Source organism: Anguilla anguilla, chromosome 3, assembly GCF_013347855.1.
Source record: "Anguilla anguilla isolate fAngAng1 chromosome 3, fAngAng1.pri, whole genome shotgun sequence".
Lineage (NCBI taxonomy): Eukaryota > Metazoa > Chordata > Actinopteri > Anguilliformes > Anguillidae > Anguilla > Anguilla anguilla.
Genome location: NC_049203.1, coordinates 51,140,361 through 51,158,347, shown reverse-complemented (window position 1 = coordinate 51,158,347; position 17,987 = coordinate 51,140,361). Strand labels below are relative to the sequence as shown.

The window sequence follows — 17,987 nt, the reverse complement described above, 5'->3', positions numbered from 1 at the left end:
GTCAAAACTTCAAGCCTGCATCCTCAGGATTATACACAGTATGACATGAAAATGAATCTGGAGATAATTCCTTTGCTTGCTCACAGATGTCCCACATACAGAACATGACATACCTTTAAAATGAACAAAAATACAGTACATTATCCCATTTTCTCCTAAATTTCCCATCAGCACAGCTTTATTTCCATGAACTCATTTACTACTCTTGGCTTTTATTTATATTTGAAGTCATAAAAATAAAAACATTTTTAATCCCTCAGTCAGGACATACAGGATATGTTTTCCCCACAAACAGTAGGACCCATTCCTGGCTCAAGAACGTGACAAAAAGCCAACAGTCTTTATAGGGTCTAATTCAGGTTCATAGAAAGCCATTCTCAGGAGATGAGCACCATTCGGCCATTATTGCCCAAGGAACATTTACTGTGGATAAACCAACTTTATGTTACAAAGCAATGACATTTTTTTCTGAGATTTTATAGTAACCATTTTAATATGAAGTGTGTGCATGTGTGTGTGTGTGTTTACAATAATGATCACCCTGAAACATTCATATTTTAATATACAAAGTTCACATTGAAAGATTAAGTGTGCAATACAGCAGCTTGTATTATAATACCAGATGTTACTTATAAAGTCACTATAAAGTACCTCTCTGCAACTGAAATTGCTATTCTGATTTTGAGGAAGGAGCCAAGGACATCCAAGAGCATCAAGAATAGCACTAATCAGCAATGAATGTTGAGAAATTATTTTGACTAGAGGGCTTCCCACATTTTCACACTGTTTGAAGGCTGTTTCATTTATCAGGTGTCACTGATTTGTCCAACATGAACACGTTCTTCTAATTCTTCAACTGAAACAAACTTGACCCAAGAAGATTATTAAATTGCATTCATTTTTACTATTTGTAGCTCATTCCTCCGTCTGACTCACATTCCTGCATGACTAACTTTATTATTTTGAGGATCAGTGCTACTTTTCAAATTTAATTAATTAAAATGTGAGCCCTGGATTTTAATTATAAATTATCAGCTTGAATCACTCAAGCTACAATGTACACAGTCTTACACACATTCGATGTAAGAGCTGAATTGCATGTTAATATGACCATTACCTTATGTTCTCTTGTCAAATTCAACAATATTGCAAAAACACACAATTATATCTACATTAGATTTACATAATTTACACAATAATCTCTAAGTAATCAAATAATGGTGAAATCGCTTGTAGAAATGGCCTTACCCATACTTTTTCCTGCTTGTAACACTTAAACACTTTCTTTCTTACATAATAGTATGAAAAGAAAACAAGCTTGAATACACCGAACAAGACATCTGTGGAGACCGACTTGAAAGACTCAGGATGTAGCACATAATCTGTTATTAGTCCTGCCTAGGTTTGCATAACCAGAACCCCATGTTTCATGATAAACGTGGTTGAAAATGACAACCATCAGAGATTAATTAGATACACAGACAACCTCATGACTTTTCCATATACATGAAATCTGCAAAGACCAACTTTTGACTGGACTAACTTTATACTGAATCAAAGGACAAGGGAAAAGAGAAGCTGAAGTATTTCTTGAAAAGGTGAAGATTTCCTCAAAGGACCCTGTTTTCATTTAATCTGGCAATACAATTGCATTATTAAACTACTCCAAGCTCCAAGTAATTGCCACGCAAGTTTACCCTGTCGCTCATGTCAGGATAAATGAGATACCATTAGATATAAGTATGATGTTATAATTAGATGTTGAGATGTAATTAGTTCAAGCCTACATACAAATATTGGCACATTCCCCTTCTGCACATTAATATGACATAGTTAAATAGTTATATTGTAAACACAGAAAACTGGGTTGGTAATTCTTATACCTACCTTATTGTGTTTACCTGAGTAAGCTAGCTGTGCACTAGCCAACATAAGCACCTGTTTTACCTTCTTACACCTGACCAGTCAGCTGTCTATGCATCTCAAAAACCCACCAAAAGTTTTTTCCGATTTCTCCTACGGCCCTCCCACTTGACTGTGGAAATGGTTCTTTCAGAGATGGGACTGCTACTAAAATAGACAAGGGCTGGTCATGATGAAGGACAGGCAGTGGAGGGATACCACAGTGTTTGTAGAGAAACACTGGGAAGGGCAGCTGTGCACACTCTGCACACAGGCAGAGACAGATGACAAAGCCATCTGTCTTGCACGATTTCCTTTGGGACCATGCTTTATTAATTTTACCCACCACAAAAAAAAGAAAATGGAAAGCAAGAGGAAAAGAAATACCTAATATGGAAGGAAACTGTACGATTGTCAAGTTTCAGCCCACAAAAACATCTTTCCTCCTACGGCATCCATGTTCCTGCACAAACCTGTAGCATAGCTGGGCACAGCAATTAACGTATGAGCATGTGTATGAACTACCTTGAGTAATTTAATGGACTCATTAACTACCATTCTACACCTCATACATAAATACAACTAAGACATTTACTGCAAACAATGCAGTTGAGGGGTGCATTTCACAATGTTTGGAAAGTGGCTTCAGTTCAATCCAGGTCAAGAAAGTCTAGAGGTATAAACTGGAGCAGTGGCTGTACGACTGGTCTTTCAACTTGTCTGAATTAAATAAGGAGTGCGACTGATTGTGTACCAGGGTTTTCACAGCATAAGGACAGTGACAACAACCTGATTAGTAGTTCCGTACTAGTAGTTCAGACACCACATAGCAATATTACATTGAGGATTTTTTGCCCCCCCCCCCCCCCCAAGACCATCTTTATCTTGAAAATACATTCCATGTGTTGACACATAATGTTCACTGTAATCTCAGAACAGGCAACTGCCATGAACAGTACATGATGCTACTAAAGAGGATTTATTGTTCTACGTAACTTAATGTTGCAATACTGCTAAACAGCTCAACATCATTCTCAAGAAAAATCATTCGTAAGAAAAATGGTGCAGAGATAAATCGTGGAGCTGTTTGTGCCCTCTTGATAACTTGTTCAATACAATTTTAGGAAGCCCCCATCTAGAAGGTTACAACTTCATAACTAAATTGTATGGGGTTCACCACTGGTGAAATAAATCAGAGAACAATCACATCACAAGCAGGTCCTCTCTCATACCTGACTCCACCACATGTGGACACACAACACAGCAAAAATTATTAATAACAGAAATGTCAGCACCAAAAGTTGGCATTAATATTAAATGATAATGCTGATAGAACAAATCTGATCAAATATCTTTCTTAATATTACAGGGCTTACAGCACTGACACAGAATGCTGGCACAAATGGATCTAAACTCAGATTTCAAATACCAAAAGGTTATCACCCCAAGTCTTGTGATGAGAGGGAGTGGGTGACAGGGAAAAGCTGGCAGACAAAGCCTGCTTTTGCTCCTGTTTACGCTTCTTTGTGCCAACAGCACAAACCCAGAGGCAACAACAACTGATTTACAGCTGTTTATCATCTTCCCTTAAGGGATGCAATGATCACTGTTTCCCACCTGGGCGGTTTAACCTTAAAAAACATATTTGTACACTACATTAAAAACACTTACCCAACCAAAAACTGCACAAAAATCTAAGGGATGAAGAGGCCATGAATGGTTAAAAGCCATAAACACCCAATACAAATATATCTTTGTATTCATTTATATCTTTTCACATAGACCATTCACCAGATTTATTCTCGGGATCATTGTGGCTGCCTAACAGCACACAAACAGCTGCATGAGAAATTATGAACCTCTGGAAAAAATCAACACCTTCACTACACATCTCCAGCAACTGTGTTTGCCTCAACCAACAATGCTCATTCCAGGGGGAGTCCAGGCCACTCCCTTGCAAAGGAAAAGACCTGCCCATGAACACAACCCTGGAGCAGGAAGGGGAGCAGTTGGCCCCACCCTGGTCTCATTGCAGTCACATGCATTCCTTGATAGAGCAGTCAGGCCAGTTGGAAGGCAGCCCAGCCTCTCCTGCAGTGACTAACAGCATAGCAATGTCCTTTATTCTGCCCAGCCACCCAGTGTTCTCTCCCCTCTGGTCTGTGTGCGTGCATGTGCATGTGTGCGTGTTTGTTCGCATGTGCATGCGCGTGAATAAAACTGGACACCATCTTCATCAGGGTGTGGCCAGACCAAGGAAAGGGGGGCGACAAAAGCAAAATATAATTTATTTTGTCAGTGTTCAACTCGCTACATTTTGGATTTGGGAAAGTCTCCTAACCAAGCTGAAGGGTACTGGATAAGCTTACTTGGGGCCAATAGGACATTATCGTGTTTGCCATATTTCGTAGCAGACAAGCCATACAGAGATACGCATGGTGGGAGTAACATCCTTCTGGGTGGTATTAAAAAAACGTAACTAAAGTGTGAAAAATCTTCTAATCACAGTCACAAAGCAGAAAATAATATGTTGACTCTCAGACCTGAACAGAGATACTAGTCTTAATCCGCAGATTCCTCCGCTGCAGTCATAATGCTAAATCTGCAGATCTGAGGATTAGCGTTGCACATTTTTTCCACTAGAAGACACTGGCGAGGCTGAAGTCACAACCAAAGAAAGAGAAACACTTTGTTGACTTAGTTTCTATTATTGCCTTGGTTAATTTTGTCCTTTAAAAATAAGACTCATTTGTGCCTAATTACTGGTTACAAATCTATTTTGCTAAGGGTCTGACCCAGCTGCACAAATTCTTTTCAATTTTGGGCAGAACAAATTTGTCATCCACAAAATTAGCTACTGCTGTTTTTGTCTCCCTTAACACAAATAACCTTTTTCCTTAACTGAGATCTTGCTCCAGCATGGTCAACTTTCACATGGGCCCAACCAAAAAGCCATGCGAGTCTGCTGACGCAGGCATAGAAGGTAAATATGGTTTCATTATAAGACAGAAATCCAAGAACAGCAGCCTCACCCACATCTAATCTTACAGCGTGAATAAAACTACAATCACAATTTCAATTCGAAGCCACAGGGTCGGAAGGCAAGGCGTTTGAACCAACTATTCTGGTTTGTTCTGGGAAGAGAAAAGACAATCTGAGCTGTAAGCAAGTTACATGCAGCACAGAGCTGCCCCAACACAGTCAAATACAGCCTGGGCTAGCCACCAGACACACCCAAAAGCTGTTCCTCTTTCCCAGGGTGTGGCTGCAGTGGACTGCTACAGCAAACTAACTGAATAACAGCATAGCCTTCACAAATTTTTCATGGCTGACTCATCATCTCGACCCACAACTTGCAGATATTTTTAAAAATGCACAACAAATGAAAAATTAAGACATCGGACAATTAACAGTGTTTATTATGGCCTGCCAATGTGGCTGGCAAGAAAGGTGATTATTAATAAACAGTGAATTCTGGAAAACAGCTTTTTGAAAAAGTGTGAATGAAGAATTGCCCTAGAGCATGTTAGACTGGTAACTGCCAGATCTGAACAATGTTGTCAGACTGAACTGAGTGTAACAGCCCTCTTGGCTATTCCATAAATTGTACAGTGCCCTTCATCATTTTGAGTTTCTAATTTTTAAGCAAGCATTCAGAGGACTTAAAGGTCAGTAGATACAATTGACAAATTCAATTTATGGTATTTGTCTTTGCAGAGAAGAAAATATCTCTACAAACATTTACAATTATACCACTGATGCTGTAAAAGGGATTGCAAGTATTTGACTTTTCTGAAAGTTCAGTATACAATCAGCTAGATTTAGGAAAGCATTCAGCTGCAAAACATGAATAACACTTAACTCTTCTTCTTTCTTTTTAGAGACATTCAGGATACTTTGGCACCTCAATCAATTTCAAAAAATAAAAAACTACAAACCCCAAGAGTTTGAGTCCAAGGTATTTACTTTACTACACGGTTAATATTTCTCTCAACTTTCAAGGATGGAAAAAATCTATTCCATAACTTTTTATGACATGTATATTCAAATAAAAAGGAAATATGAATGAACCCATTTTATCATTTGTACTGTATCTATAGGCATAAATTACTAAAATAATTATGCCACATTGTTCTGTCTCTATCTCACACATACGTTTTACTTTTATTTTTTAATGAAATTATTACTGTGGCCATTAGGAAAGCTTTGCATTTCTATGTACACATGAAAAAGTTCAATGAACATTTATATATATTTTACAAATTCTCTGTACACTTACCCTTTCCCCTTCTCTCTGTTCCCTTCTGCTGTTGCTATTTGTCTGCAACATCTTTCACAACCTCATATGCATTCTTTCAGAGTTGGAACAGCTGTGACAAGCTGTTCCAGACAAGTAAAGACAGGTACATAGTAGTACAGGCAAGCATCTATAATATCCATTTTAATACACAATATCAAGGTACAAAAAAAAACAAACAATGATATGGCTTTGTTCAGTTCATGCAACATGGTTTGTGCACTATATAAAGACTAAAATATTTGTATCATAGATACTTATGAGCGTTTTATGTTGGTAGCCAATTAAATTAAGCCGCTCTGTATTATTAAGTCTGACCATGTAATATAATTAGATCTAGACCGTGTGTAAAAAGGAGAGAGCTGGGCAGAAAGCACTGAAAAGACTAAAGCAGAACCAGTTGTGACCAGGCTTTCTTTAATCTTGAATGATTGATTCGATACTGAATTTGCAGAGGAGGAGGAACTCCACTGAAGTTATTCATATACCATGCAGAAAAGGATTATAATGAAGTAAATGTGATTATATTGCATTAAAATCAATATACTGTACTGACAATGTAAGCATTTTACTATTTATTTTTAAGAAGTATTGCAGCTGCAGTGTAAATTGGAGGTTGCTCACTGCTTTCATGCTTGTTTTTTTCCCTACTGTTGACCTGTTAACACATTTCATCTATTTAGGCACTATTACCTAATGTCTTTACCCAGCCACAGTACATTATGTAGAACGTTTTTCCTTGTGCACAATTATCACAGAGACTGGTTAAATACCACTATTGCAAATTAAAGCTTTATGTACTTGTGATCATTTTTTCCGTCCCATCTAAGTCTTATTTACACAAAACAGTGCTAATTTGTCACTTTCACAGTCAACAGAGTCAAGCAACTTAAGATCTGGTTAATCCATTAATAGGAAGAATCGGATATGTGATTTGCAATTCCAGTTTTTTATTTATATAAGTATGAACTGAGTTTTGAACATCCATAACACTGTATACTGGTTGTTGATTTCCCTCAAAAGTTACAAGTACAGCACTTATTAATTTTTAATTTGTATTTTTGATTGTGTATGCATGCATAACATAAGTTACTGTCCACCAAAATGTTTTCAATTTTATTTAATTGCATATTTCATGAAATATAATTGCCCATTTACAATTATTAGGGAAATTATCTCTGCAGTTTTTACTACATTGGCAGTTTAGGTGCCAAAGAAAAATCTGTGCATGTTTAGTGAGAAATGACTGTAGGCTTTCCACAGCACAGATATTATTCCCTATCCTACAATAACCTCTATAATGCAAAATACCTTTCTAAATTTACATTTCAAATACAGCTCCCCCTGGCATTTTAAGCGTCCATTCCCGAGAAGCTTTTTTGAATGCTGCATGCCATTCTGTCAAGAAGAAAAAAAACAAAAAAAAACAGTATGATGTTACAAACCAACACATGGCATATTGCATGTGTGCAGTCGAAGGTACCTTAATTTATCAGTATGAAGTAGAAAAGGCCCTGGGGCAAACTGAAGGAGAGTGAAAGCCTTTGTAATTATTCTTTCCAGCCCTGAAGCAGCAAGATGAGCCCAGTCATTCATTATAGTAATGAATGTCTACATAAAGCCCTTTCTCAATTGAAAGCCATCTCAAAAAGGAAGCCATCTCTGAAGGACTTTGGGAGGTAATAAACACCAGCTAACAAATGAAATGCAACAATTACTGATACACTGAAACAACAGCAACTGCAGCTGAGAACAAGCGAGCCATTTACACAAACCCATGTAAGTCATTGAAAAGTGACACATTTTAATGGCAAAACTGATGTCATGACCTCTATGTCCATGATGAACTGCCTTGAGAAGAGGTGGAGATTCCATATGAACTAAAACTATTCTTTAGTACTACTGTTCAAATGTTTTCCATGGCCTAAGTTATGGGCCAAGGTAGGGGTCAGAAAGTTGACTTGGTGCATGTTTTGGGGGGAGGGAGTAAATGGGCTCATAAATAGCTTATCCTAGAGAGAGAGACATAGAGAAAGACAGAGAGAAAGACAGAGAGAGAGAGAGAGAGAGAGAGAGAGAGAGAGCGCAAGAGAGAGAGAGAGATCAGGCTCTATGTGCTCAGCGCTGCACATCCATTCCCACTACAGTCAAAGCACTCTAAGCATGCTCTGTCACGCTTTCAGAAACCATAGCCACTGCAATTTGATACAGCCTCACTCACACACACACACACACAAATATCTGCTCAACTCAAATTTGGGATTTTTTACCAACATAGCTTTTTCCTTGACTGTTGATTTTTACTTTGGACAAATAGCATTGGGGGTTAGGGGAAAACCCAAAGCATGGAAACAGACACACAAGAACTCACACACACAGGTGCAGACAGGCACGCACACATGCACTTGCACTCAACATGCACACACACACACGCAGACACACACACACACACACAGTTGAGCATGGCACTGCGGTGTGCCTGCCATTCTGTTCCCGATCCGCACTCCAGAGGAATGTGAACTGCTAATGATCAGAGCACTGGGAGTAAACATTGAGCTATTCTCATCACTCAGACACACATCACAGGACTGACAGCTTCCATTTCACCCACAACAAACTAATACCGTGCAACCATCTTCACACGACTATCTGCAAAGGACACTTAACTACAATGAGTCTGGATAAGTTCTCAAAGCATTTTGTTTTGACATTTAAGACACCAGTGGCATGATAATACAGTACCTAACATAAACTGGCTTGCATAAAGGAAAAATAACACACTGTCAAGTTGTAAATACCTTTTTGTCCCATCTCTAATCAATCAAATAATCTAGTTTTTTTCAATAGGAATCCAGCACCACAGGTGATCACATTGACCTCACCCACACAACCGCTTTGTACGCAGTGAAAATAAACCAGACTTTACAAAAAAACAAAAAACAAAAAAATACACACACACCAAAAAGGGCAGGCACATGTTCCAACAACAAACACTGACCCCATAGGTCCATTATGTGTCACAGTGTTTTATGGAGCTGACAGGGGTCAATACTTCAGAAAGCGTAGGCAATCTCTGTCGATCAATCAAGGACTTGCAGCACTAGCACTGTTTTGAACACAGACTTCAGGTTACCGTAAATTTAACACCTGCTTTGTGTACAACCATGGCATTACTATATAAATGCAAACTGTCAAAAGGACTTCCACATATAAATAAGAATGCTCTTTTTCCAGGCCACAAAGAGCATGCATATGAAAATACTGAGTATGGTGTAATGGTGTAGAAGAAAATTGAATTTATGAACACAATGAATTTATCAGATTTGAATTTTTTACTGTGGAACATACTCCATTTTTTTAAACTGTGAATTCAATACATTTGAATTTATTCACATAGAATTGAATAGTTCCGATTTCACATATAAAAAATTTAGCTTCCCAAAATTCAAATCAGGTTCCCAAAAATGCAGGTTCCATTTTTTCAATGCCTCAAATTCAGTTTTTAAAAATTCAGCTAGTAAAAATTCAGTTTGTAAAAATTCAGTTTTAAAATGAGTCCAGAACATTCGGGTTACTCAGGAATAGGAGTAGAATGTGAATGGAATCGATTCTACTTGTAGCCAACAATCAGTGTGAAAAGGGCCAATCCATGAAGATTCCACTTGATAACCTGAGACCAGATTCACCTGCAGCAGACACATACAGCAACTCTAACATTAGCAAGCAAGCCATAAATGGTGAGTGCAGCCTGTTATATTATCTATCCATATGTCATGCAATGTGTAGCTAGTCAGGCAAGTTTTATTGCCAACAGCTAGAATTATATATGTAAATATATAAAACAAACCAGGAAACAAACATTGACTAATGATGAGAAGTTAAACAAATAAATGTCACGCACAATATACTTGATAAGGAAAGCCATTCTTATTTATAACCCTGGTGCACATATCACTCTTCCTATGGTCTTCCTACCCCTCACAGTAGCCTGCTCCCTGCTGTTAAATTTCCCTTGAAAACAAATATGAAAATATGCAGTCACAAATGGGACAGAAAACTCATATCCCAGCTAACACAAAACGTTGCCACAATGTTACTGCCATTTTTGTCGATGTTATAACATTATCTCTATAAAGAACTAAAAGTACATTAGAAAAATAGGCTTTTCACAAAAAAAAGAAGTGAATAAAGAGAACTCCTGCACTCTGTGTGCTACTTGCAAGTAGCTACTCATTACTAGCAAGTGCAGGAGTTCTCTTTTTTCACTTCATTAATTATTATTGGGCTTGCTTCCAGCAAGCCCACTCTTGCTATCTTTCATATTTTTATTTTTTTTATTATCTGCACTTTCTGCCCAATTTTTCTAGCTCTAACTAGTCCTACAGTTATTGCACTACATTCAAGCTTTTTACACCAAAATGACCGGCTAGTTCCAAACATTGTTGCTTGTATTCAGATTTTTGAAATATTCAAAACTTTTTGAAATATTCAACTTTTTTTGTGATCACACCATAGAGAGTCACTCATGGACATTTAGTGAAACGTTTTAGTAGGACGCATGCGCATGTGGTCACTCACGGCACTTTACTTTACGCCTAACATTACTTTAGCTAACCGTAACCCTAACATGTTAGCCTACTTTAGTTAACCTAGTTAGCGTGTACAGATGCTATCCTGCACGCATGAGTAGGAGTTACGGACACACAGCTACAACCCGCGTACGGATGCTGTCCTGCACGCATGAGTAGGAGCTAATGACACACAGCTACAACCACCGATACAGATGTATGGACACACATACACTACAACCACCGATAGAGGTGTAGGCTATGCGGACACACGGAGGACAATAAATAACGTTACAGAGGTGAGGACATGCCATAGCTAGCTAGCTATATAGTTAGCCAAGTTTTACTCATGAGACTTTTAGGATATGACTAATCCCTGGAACATAATTGCTACTTGCTGATCCCCGGCTGTATATGTAACGCTACGGTGTGCCGTGGGTCTGGACGGTTTTGTGCTTCTGAGCTATGCGCCCTCATTGAAATGCATTGAGGCTTGAGGACAGTGCCAGTTGGAATTTGAAGCAAGCCCACAAAATTCCTTTAGGAATTGTAACCTTTCTAGTTATATTAATTATATTAATTTGATATAGCCTTGCTACTACATGGCAGCAACATTGTGAGGATGTTTTGTGTTAGCTGGGACACTCAAACGCAAACCCTACCTTACTGTAAGACTCATTTACTAGAAAGAAAACAGGTGCACATGAACTATCAACGACCATGGCAAGGACAGTGTAACCCATGCAGAAACAAGCTCACACACTCCCATTACAGGTCCCTGAAAAAGGGAAGGGGTTTGCTCATAACAAGCAACACAATTCACTGTGGGTTTAACAACAAAGATTGTATTCACCTCAGATAAACCTTTCTCGATTTCCATTGCTCTTTATAACAAGGATTGTCTGAATTGGTTCCAAATAATTTCTATTAAAATTAAGTGACTATGGGATCACTTGTGTAACAACAATGAAGCCAACCCCAATTTGCACTATGTCCAAGTTAGTTCAATTACCACTAAAAGGCACTTCTTGCAAAACAGTTGTTTCCTGTATGTATTCACAGAGCCCACCTGTTAATTCCTTTTTCTGAGGACAACACACAACAGCACCAGCGATAATGGCACAGAACTCAATTACCTGTTTCAGAGGAACTGGGCTCCAGTGACTGTAATTAATGCACACGTCTGCAAACAAAAAATACAGTAGCTATTATTTGATCAAGCGCAGACATTTTGTGTACTGGTTAATGCTCATCTGTGCATGACTCATGAAGTGGGGCTTGGGGCGGGGATGTGGGGGGGGGGGGGGGGGGGGCTCAGGGAGGCTGGTGTTTTCTGGTACTGAATAGGCACAGCCAGGGCTGGAAAAACATGATGTGTTTTCCAGTTCTGATGTGACTTTCCAAGATATGTTTGAGACAAGTTACAACAAACACCACTGGGAAAAAACACTATTGCCACCATTACCTAAGTTTTGCTCTCAATCCGATTAAGATATGTCAAATTATGTTCCTATGGAATCTTTCCATCTTTAAAAGTACCATGTAAAAAACTTCTCTTTTATTAGCATTAATAACAATAAGAATTTAAGCAACTTTTCAGGCACCATTTGAATGAATGAAGAATAGTAAAGCCAAACTGAATTTTGCTCTTTTTTTAAGGCAAGAAAATTAATTACTCATGTCCTGTACAACACAGAAAACAATAGTTTCCTAAAGAACAACTACCCAACAAGCACAAAGTGGCACTCATCTGTTTCACCTCACAACTTTGTCCATTTGGTTCAGATCAGTTAACCCACCCCCCCCCCCAACACCATCGGGTCCCCTCCCTCCCCTTTGACAGGCCTGTGAGGAAACGAGGGAGGAAGTGTGTGAGACCCCTGGCTCTTTCCGCTTCACATTGCCACTGAGTCTCCATGCCTGGCGCATGCCAGCTTTCTCTCTCCCTATCGGGTGCAGGCAGGGAAAAACCATAGAGCTTTCATGCTGGGGGGGGGGGGGTCTAATGATGAAAACGCAATCAAATTAATCTACAAAACAGTCACACAGCTCTCTTCCTGGAGACTGTAGGGCTTACCCAGAAAACAAAGGGAGGGCATGACAGCCAAGATAAAGCAAGAGAATATAAAGTTTACATGATATTAGTTTGTCACAAGCAAGTTTCAGGGTGATATGTATTCCAGCTCTGAAGTATCCCAACAACAGCACAGCAAGCTGCAGTGGCAGATGCATCGGTGTCAGACCTGTAGGTGGTTTCTTAGAAAACGTCAAACATTTTCTTTAATATACTGTGTGAACTTTGGTCCACTGTCTGTATACTTTTAACTTTCCCCAATTCACCTCTCAGCATTCAAGTCTTAATCAAGTTATTGGAAACTTCCCCTCTTAAATTTCTATAAAGTATTTCTTCATGGAGTCATTTAGGGTCACAGGATGCCATTAATGAGTAGATTCCCTTGTCCATTGTTAACTTGCACTGCTAACATTTTCTGCTCTGTTCTTCACTTCTATGTCTTGCTTTTAACTGGAACAACTGAGCTCAATTGCCTAACAGAAGACTGCTGGATAAGAGTGTTGATTTCGTATTCAAAACCCTGACGCAGCTCCCATCGTCTTACTATGACAACGCATGTAATTTAAGAGTGCCAGAATAGCAATCATTCCAGTACATCAAGGTATAATTCATGGTTAACATAGTCTTTTTTTCACTTAAAAAGCAGTAACTTCAAGACTGGGCCCAAACAGTGGCTAAAGCAGGACGTTAGGCTGCAAACCTTTTTGTGCAGGCATAGGGCGTGGCAGAGTAATGGGTGCGGTGTTTACAAGTTGAATTATACACATTAATGGTTAATTTAATATATGTAGTATAGAACAAATACTCCATTAATGTGCTTCATTTTCTTTCTTCTTTTTTTTTTTTAGTTAGTTGGCATATGAAGCCGGTGATTCATTGCGCCACGTCCACGTGTAGAACATTTTGTGTAAATACCCAGTAGGGGAGAACGAGACATTTTTGTTCGTTACGCAGTTTCAAAATCACCTAAGCTGCAACACTACATCATAAAATAGTTTTTGAGGTCGCCTTTTAAAGTCTCGCTATGCCACATGCGGATAAAACATATCGTTCCTTTTCCTTCGTGAAAAGACTTGCTTCTCCACTCCGCCTCAAAACCTGGTTTCAATTAGTAAGTCTTTCCAAACCACTACATTCCATAAGTCTCCACCCCCCCCTCCCTACCCTCACCATCCCCCCCCCCCCCCCCCCCCCCCCCCCCCCCCCCCCTCCCCTCTTTCCCTCTCCACACCCTGGCGAAGATCCCAGGTTACGAAAATCGAGGCAAATTTGAGGAGAGAAAGTCCTCCAAGCTCCACCCATTTGGAGAGGCTACGTTGACTTCACTAAAGTTTTGCTTCGAGAGTCGTTGACATAGGAAAAACTCGCGCGTGAAAATTAGTAGCCCCAAATGGAGTAAGACAAATGCGTGTATAAATAAAGCGTGTTTTGTTGAAATATACTACCAAATATTAAACCCGGAAAGGCATACAACAGCTTCGGCAATACATCAGTATCCACTGACAACATTTGCAATCAGGGCGTTAGCTATTGTGTACCACAAATAAGAAACTGTAGATAGGTACTGTAGCATTATATTGCAGGGAAATTTGGGTGTTTCCCTCGACGCGCAAAGGGTGGATGAGGGCGTGCGGGATCACACACGCCCAAACTAGAAAGCAAATAATTAAAACAAAAAGTAGGGGTAAAAAGTGGAATAGACTAAAGAACACGTTTTTTAAAAGAAGAAAACACACTCTGTAACAGCAAACAGCACATTCTGAAATGACACTTACATAAGTGGGGCCATTACAAACTGCGTACTTTATAGAGTATAGACAGATCATTGCTTAATATGCTGCAGATGTGAAGTTATGTTCTTGCAAGCAACAGTAAATTACTTCCCGTACACTTTTAACTTGTTTTATTTGGAATAATTCTATTTGCAAAACAGAGATCGCACAGTTTTCATGTTCACGTTACACCACACAATCGGACGTGTAAAAGTGTAAAGTAACCGGCGCAATTAAAAATAAATGTATTGATTTTGGTAACTATTACCACTCAAATAACGAGGAAAACATGTATGCTGTATTAAAACGGGAAAACAAAGCGCAGATAAAAATGCAACTCCCTTGGGCAGACACACACCCACTTTTCCTAGTCTTCCAAGTTAGAAAACTAAAGGAAAACTTAAACAAGCTCATTCAAGTCATTCGAACGCTGTTTAATGTTGCTGTAGACAGTGTAACGACATACATATCAGTCGAATATAACGGAGCTAAATGTATTTTCACAAATTAACCTTGTCATTTTGAGACAACTCCACAACTGGTAAATAACACAGCTATCACGCATGAGCTCTAACCCACATGTTACAAAAGTGTTATTTTAATGTTAACACTTACCGATAAGAATTCCTTACAGACAAAAGTTTCAGCACATCTGCATGCGCATCTTTCGCCCCTCTCTGCTCCTTTTGGTGTCGAGCCTTGCCACGCAAAACAATGCGTAAAATTATTAATACGTTTCTCTTGCTTTCTACTTTCTCGCTCAAAAGTTTCTTTTTAGATTATTTTAACTGTCTCCCTCCCTCCTTCCCTCTCTCTCTCTCTCTCTCTCTTTCTTTTTCTTTCCTCTCTTTTCGTGTCTGCGTGGCTAATACTCCGGGCTGTGGAGAATAGTTAGGCGTGCAGCAGGGTAGGGCTCTTGAATTGGGCGAGGGGGGGAGGTAATATACGGTGAAATAGGGCGTGGTCCTCAGCATGTCGATTCAGCCCACCCAGTACCATATACTCGCACAGTCACACTGCCGTGATTCATCAGGGTGTCGCAGGAGAGTCAGACAAACCGACTTTAAAAATATACGAATCGTTCGTAAGCTTCGATTCTGCACATGTATGTCTATACTGCAAGGTCTATTTTGGCACAACCTTCACGAAAAAGAAAATCTGCAATATATTAGTATATATTTCGCCCATTTAGGAAGTTAGGAAGTGTGTCTGACTGTACTCCTGATAGTTTCCCAAACGTTTAGAAAATCAGCAATAGCCAGCGCCATTACAATTCCAGAAAACCCTATTTTTCACATTGGTTTCTCAATAATTAGATTTTCCATTTGCTGTATTATCTTTGCAAACTTTCAAAAATAAATGTGCAAGCTGAATTCAATGTTACTACACTGCTCAACAGAGATATTTCAAGTTTTTTTTTTTCAAACATTATCAGCACTAGATCAGGTGAGCCCTTTATCCAAACCAAAAATGTACTTTGTATTAGTGGATAACCAGTTAAGAGGAATACTTGTCAACTTCACAGATGCATAATGTGATACCTGCAGCAATGGTACAGTGAAGTGACTTATAATTCAAGTATTTTTTTACATTATTGCTCATAGTCACTCCCAAGTTTAGTTCAGTGCAGTGGCTGAAGAAAGGGTGGATTAAGCAAACATAGGATAGCAGTAGTGCACGTCTTTGTGGAGTCGAACAGGGAGTGGCACAGAACTGCTACTTAAACCAAGGGAGGTTTAATTCTGCCAAACAACATATAATATGGAGAAGAGTTTGTCCCATTCAACAGAAGAACCCCATTTACATGGAGACTGCACGCAATGAGAGAATGCCGCTAAGGCAAATAAGCACAGGAGTGAGGGGACACAACTTTTTAAAACTGCGACACAAGTGGAGAAAGATGTTATTCCACTGATTGCAGCTGGGTGTCCCGTTCCTGTTTCTGTGCTGGTAGAGATTTGTATTTCCTGTCTTCAATAAAAGGACATTTATCATGCATGCACGCCATAGAAAATGTCAAATATTAGGCAATTTTTTTATCTCTGAAAATAAATTTGAGTGGTTTTAAAATGGATGTTCGTGATAGTATTTGAGCAAACAACACTTTCAATTATTATTGTTGTTGTTGTTGTTGTTGTTGTTGTTGTTGTTGTTGTTGTTGTTGTTGTTGTTGTTGTTGTTGTTATTATTATTATTATTATTATTATTATTATTATTATTATTATTATTACTACTACTACTACTACCTGTGCTGTAAACTGTACAAACTGTAAACTTTTTTTCTGGCACAATCAAAACTAGTTAAATAGATGACAAATACATACAGAACAAAGATAGAAATGTGCAGTCAGTTCCAGAACCATTCCAAGAGACACATTGTTCATGATTGGGTAAGTAACTTCTGAACCACCTTTAATATTATAAACTTGGAGTTTCTTTGGCAGAATGCTATGATCAATGGTATCAAAAGCTTTGGATAAATCTACAAAAATCTGAATAGTCAGTTCATTATTATCAAGCGTTCTACAGCAGTGGTTCTCAAACTTGGTCCTAGGGGACCCCTGTGTATGCTGGTTTTCATTCCAACCTCAACAGCAATCCCAGAATTTTAACAAGCTGTTAATTTTTCTTAATTATAGGCGCTTTTAGAGTGTTTAGAGCTGGGGTTCCAGAATGAGCCAGTGTGGGTGCACACACTTGATTCTATTAATCAATCACTAGAGTAATTGCTGAGCACCTTGATTGTTAGAATCAGGATCAGGTGTGTGCACCAACACTGCCCCTTCCTGGATAAGAGTGGGGACCCCAGCTCTAAAGCATGAAAAGCACATAATTAAGAAAAATTAACAGCTTGTTAAAATTCTGGGATTGCTGTTGAGGTTGGAATGAAAACCAGCATACACAGGGGTCCCCCAGGACCGAGTTTGAGAACCACTGTTCTAGAGAACTCAACTGTTTCAGTAGCCATTGCAGTAGAGCAGTGGTGTCAAACTCATGCCATGGAGGGCCGTGTGTATGCAGGTTTTCATTCCAACCAATTAATGCTGCCTTAATTGAGTCCAATTACTCATTCAGCCATATGCGTTTAACTGCATTGAAGCACAGAATATAAGAAAATTTTTATTTAGACAATGCGGGTCACCATAGACGTCGGGTCACCATTGTGCACAAACCTGCATCCCTAATTCAGCAAATAATTTAACTAATTATATAATCAAGATCTGAGGCTGGAATGAAAACCTGCATACACACTGCCCTCCATAGCATGAGTTTGACACCACTGCAGTAGAGTGTTTTTCCCTAACCCAGTGAGCCAATTATACACTATTTTTTAAAGTACCTTAATAAGACATGGAAGAACAGAGAAAAGATCG

The 17,987-nt window shown here is 38.9% G+C and overlaps 1 protein-coding gene across 5 annotated transcripts in view; it reads right to left on the bottom strand.

The window, feature by feature from the left end:
- ahnak (AHNAK nucleoprotein) overlaps positions 1-15,538 on the bottom strand; it is a 56,678-nt gene extending 41,140 nt beyond the window's left edge. For 4 of the 5 annotated variants that reach the window (XM_035408483.1, XM_035408480.1, XM_035408485.1 and 1 more), the window contains exon 1: positions 15,229-15,538. The gene's annotated coding sequence lies outside the window, so the exon portion shown is untranslated. Of the gene's footprint in view, positions 1-11,903; positions 11,951-15,228 lie in introns of all 5 variants that reach the window. The other variant, XM_035408482.1, reaches the window with a different exon arrangement.
- Positions 15,539-17,987: the final 2,449 nt, after the last annotated feature.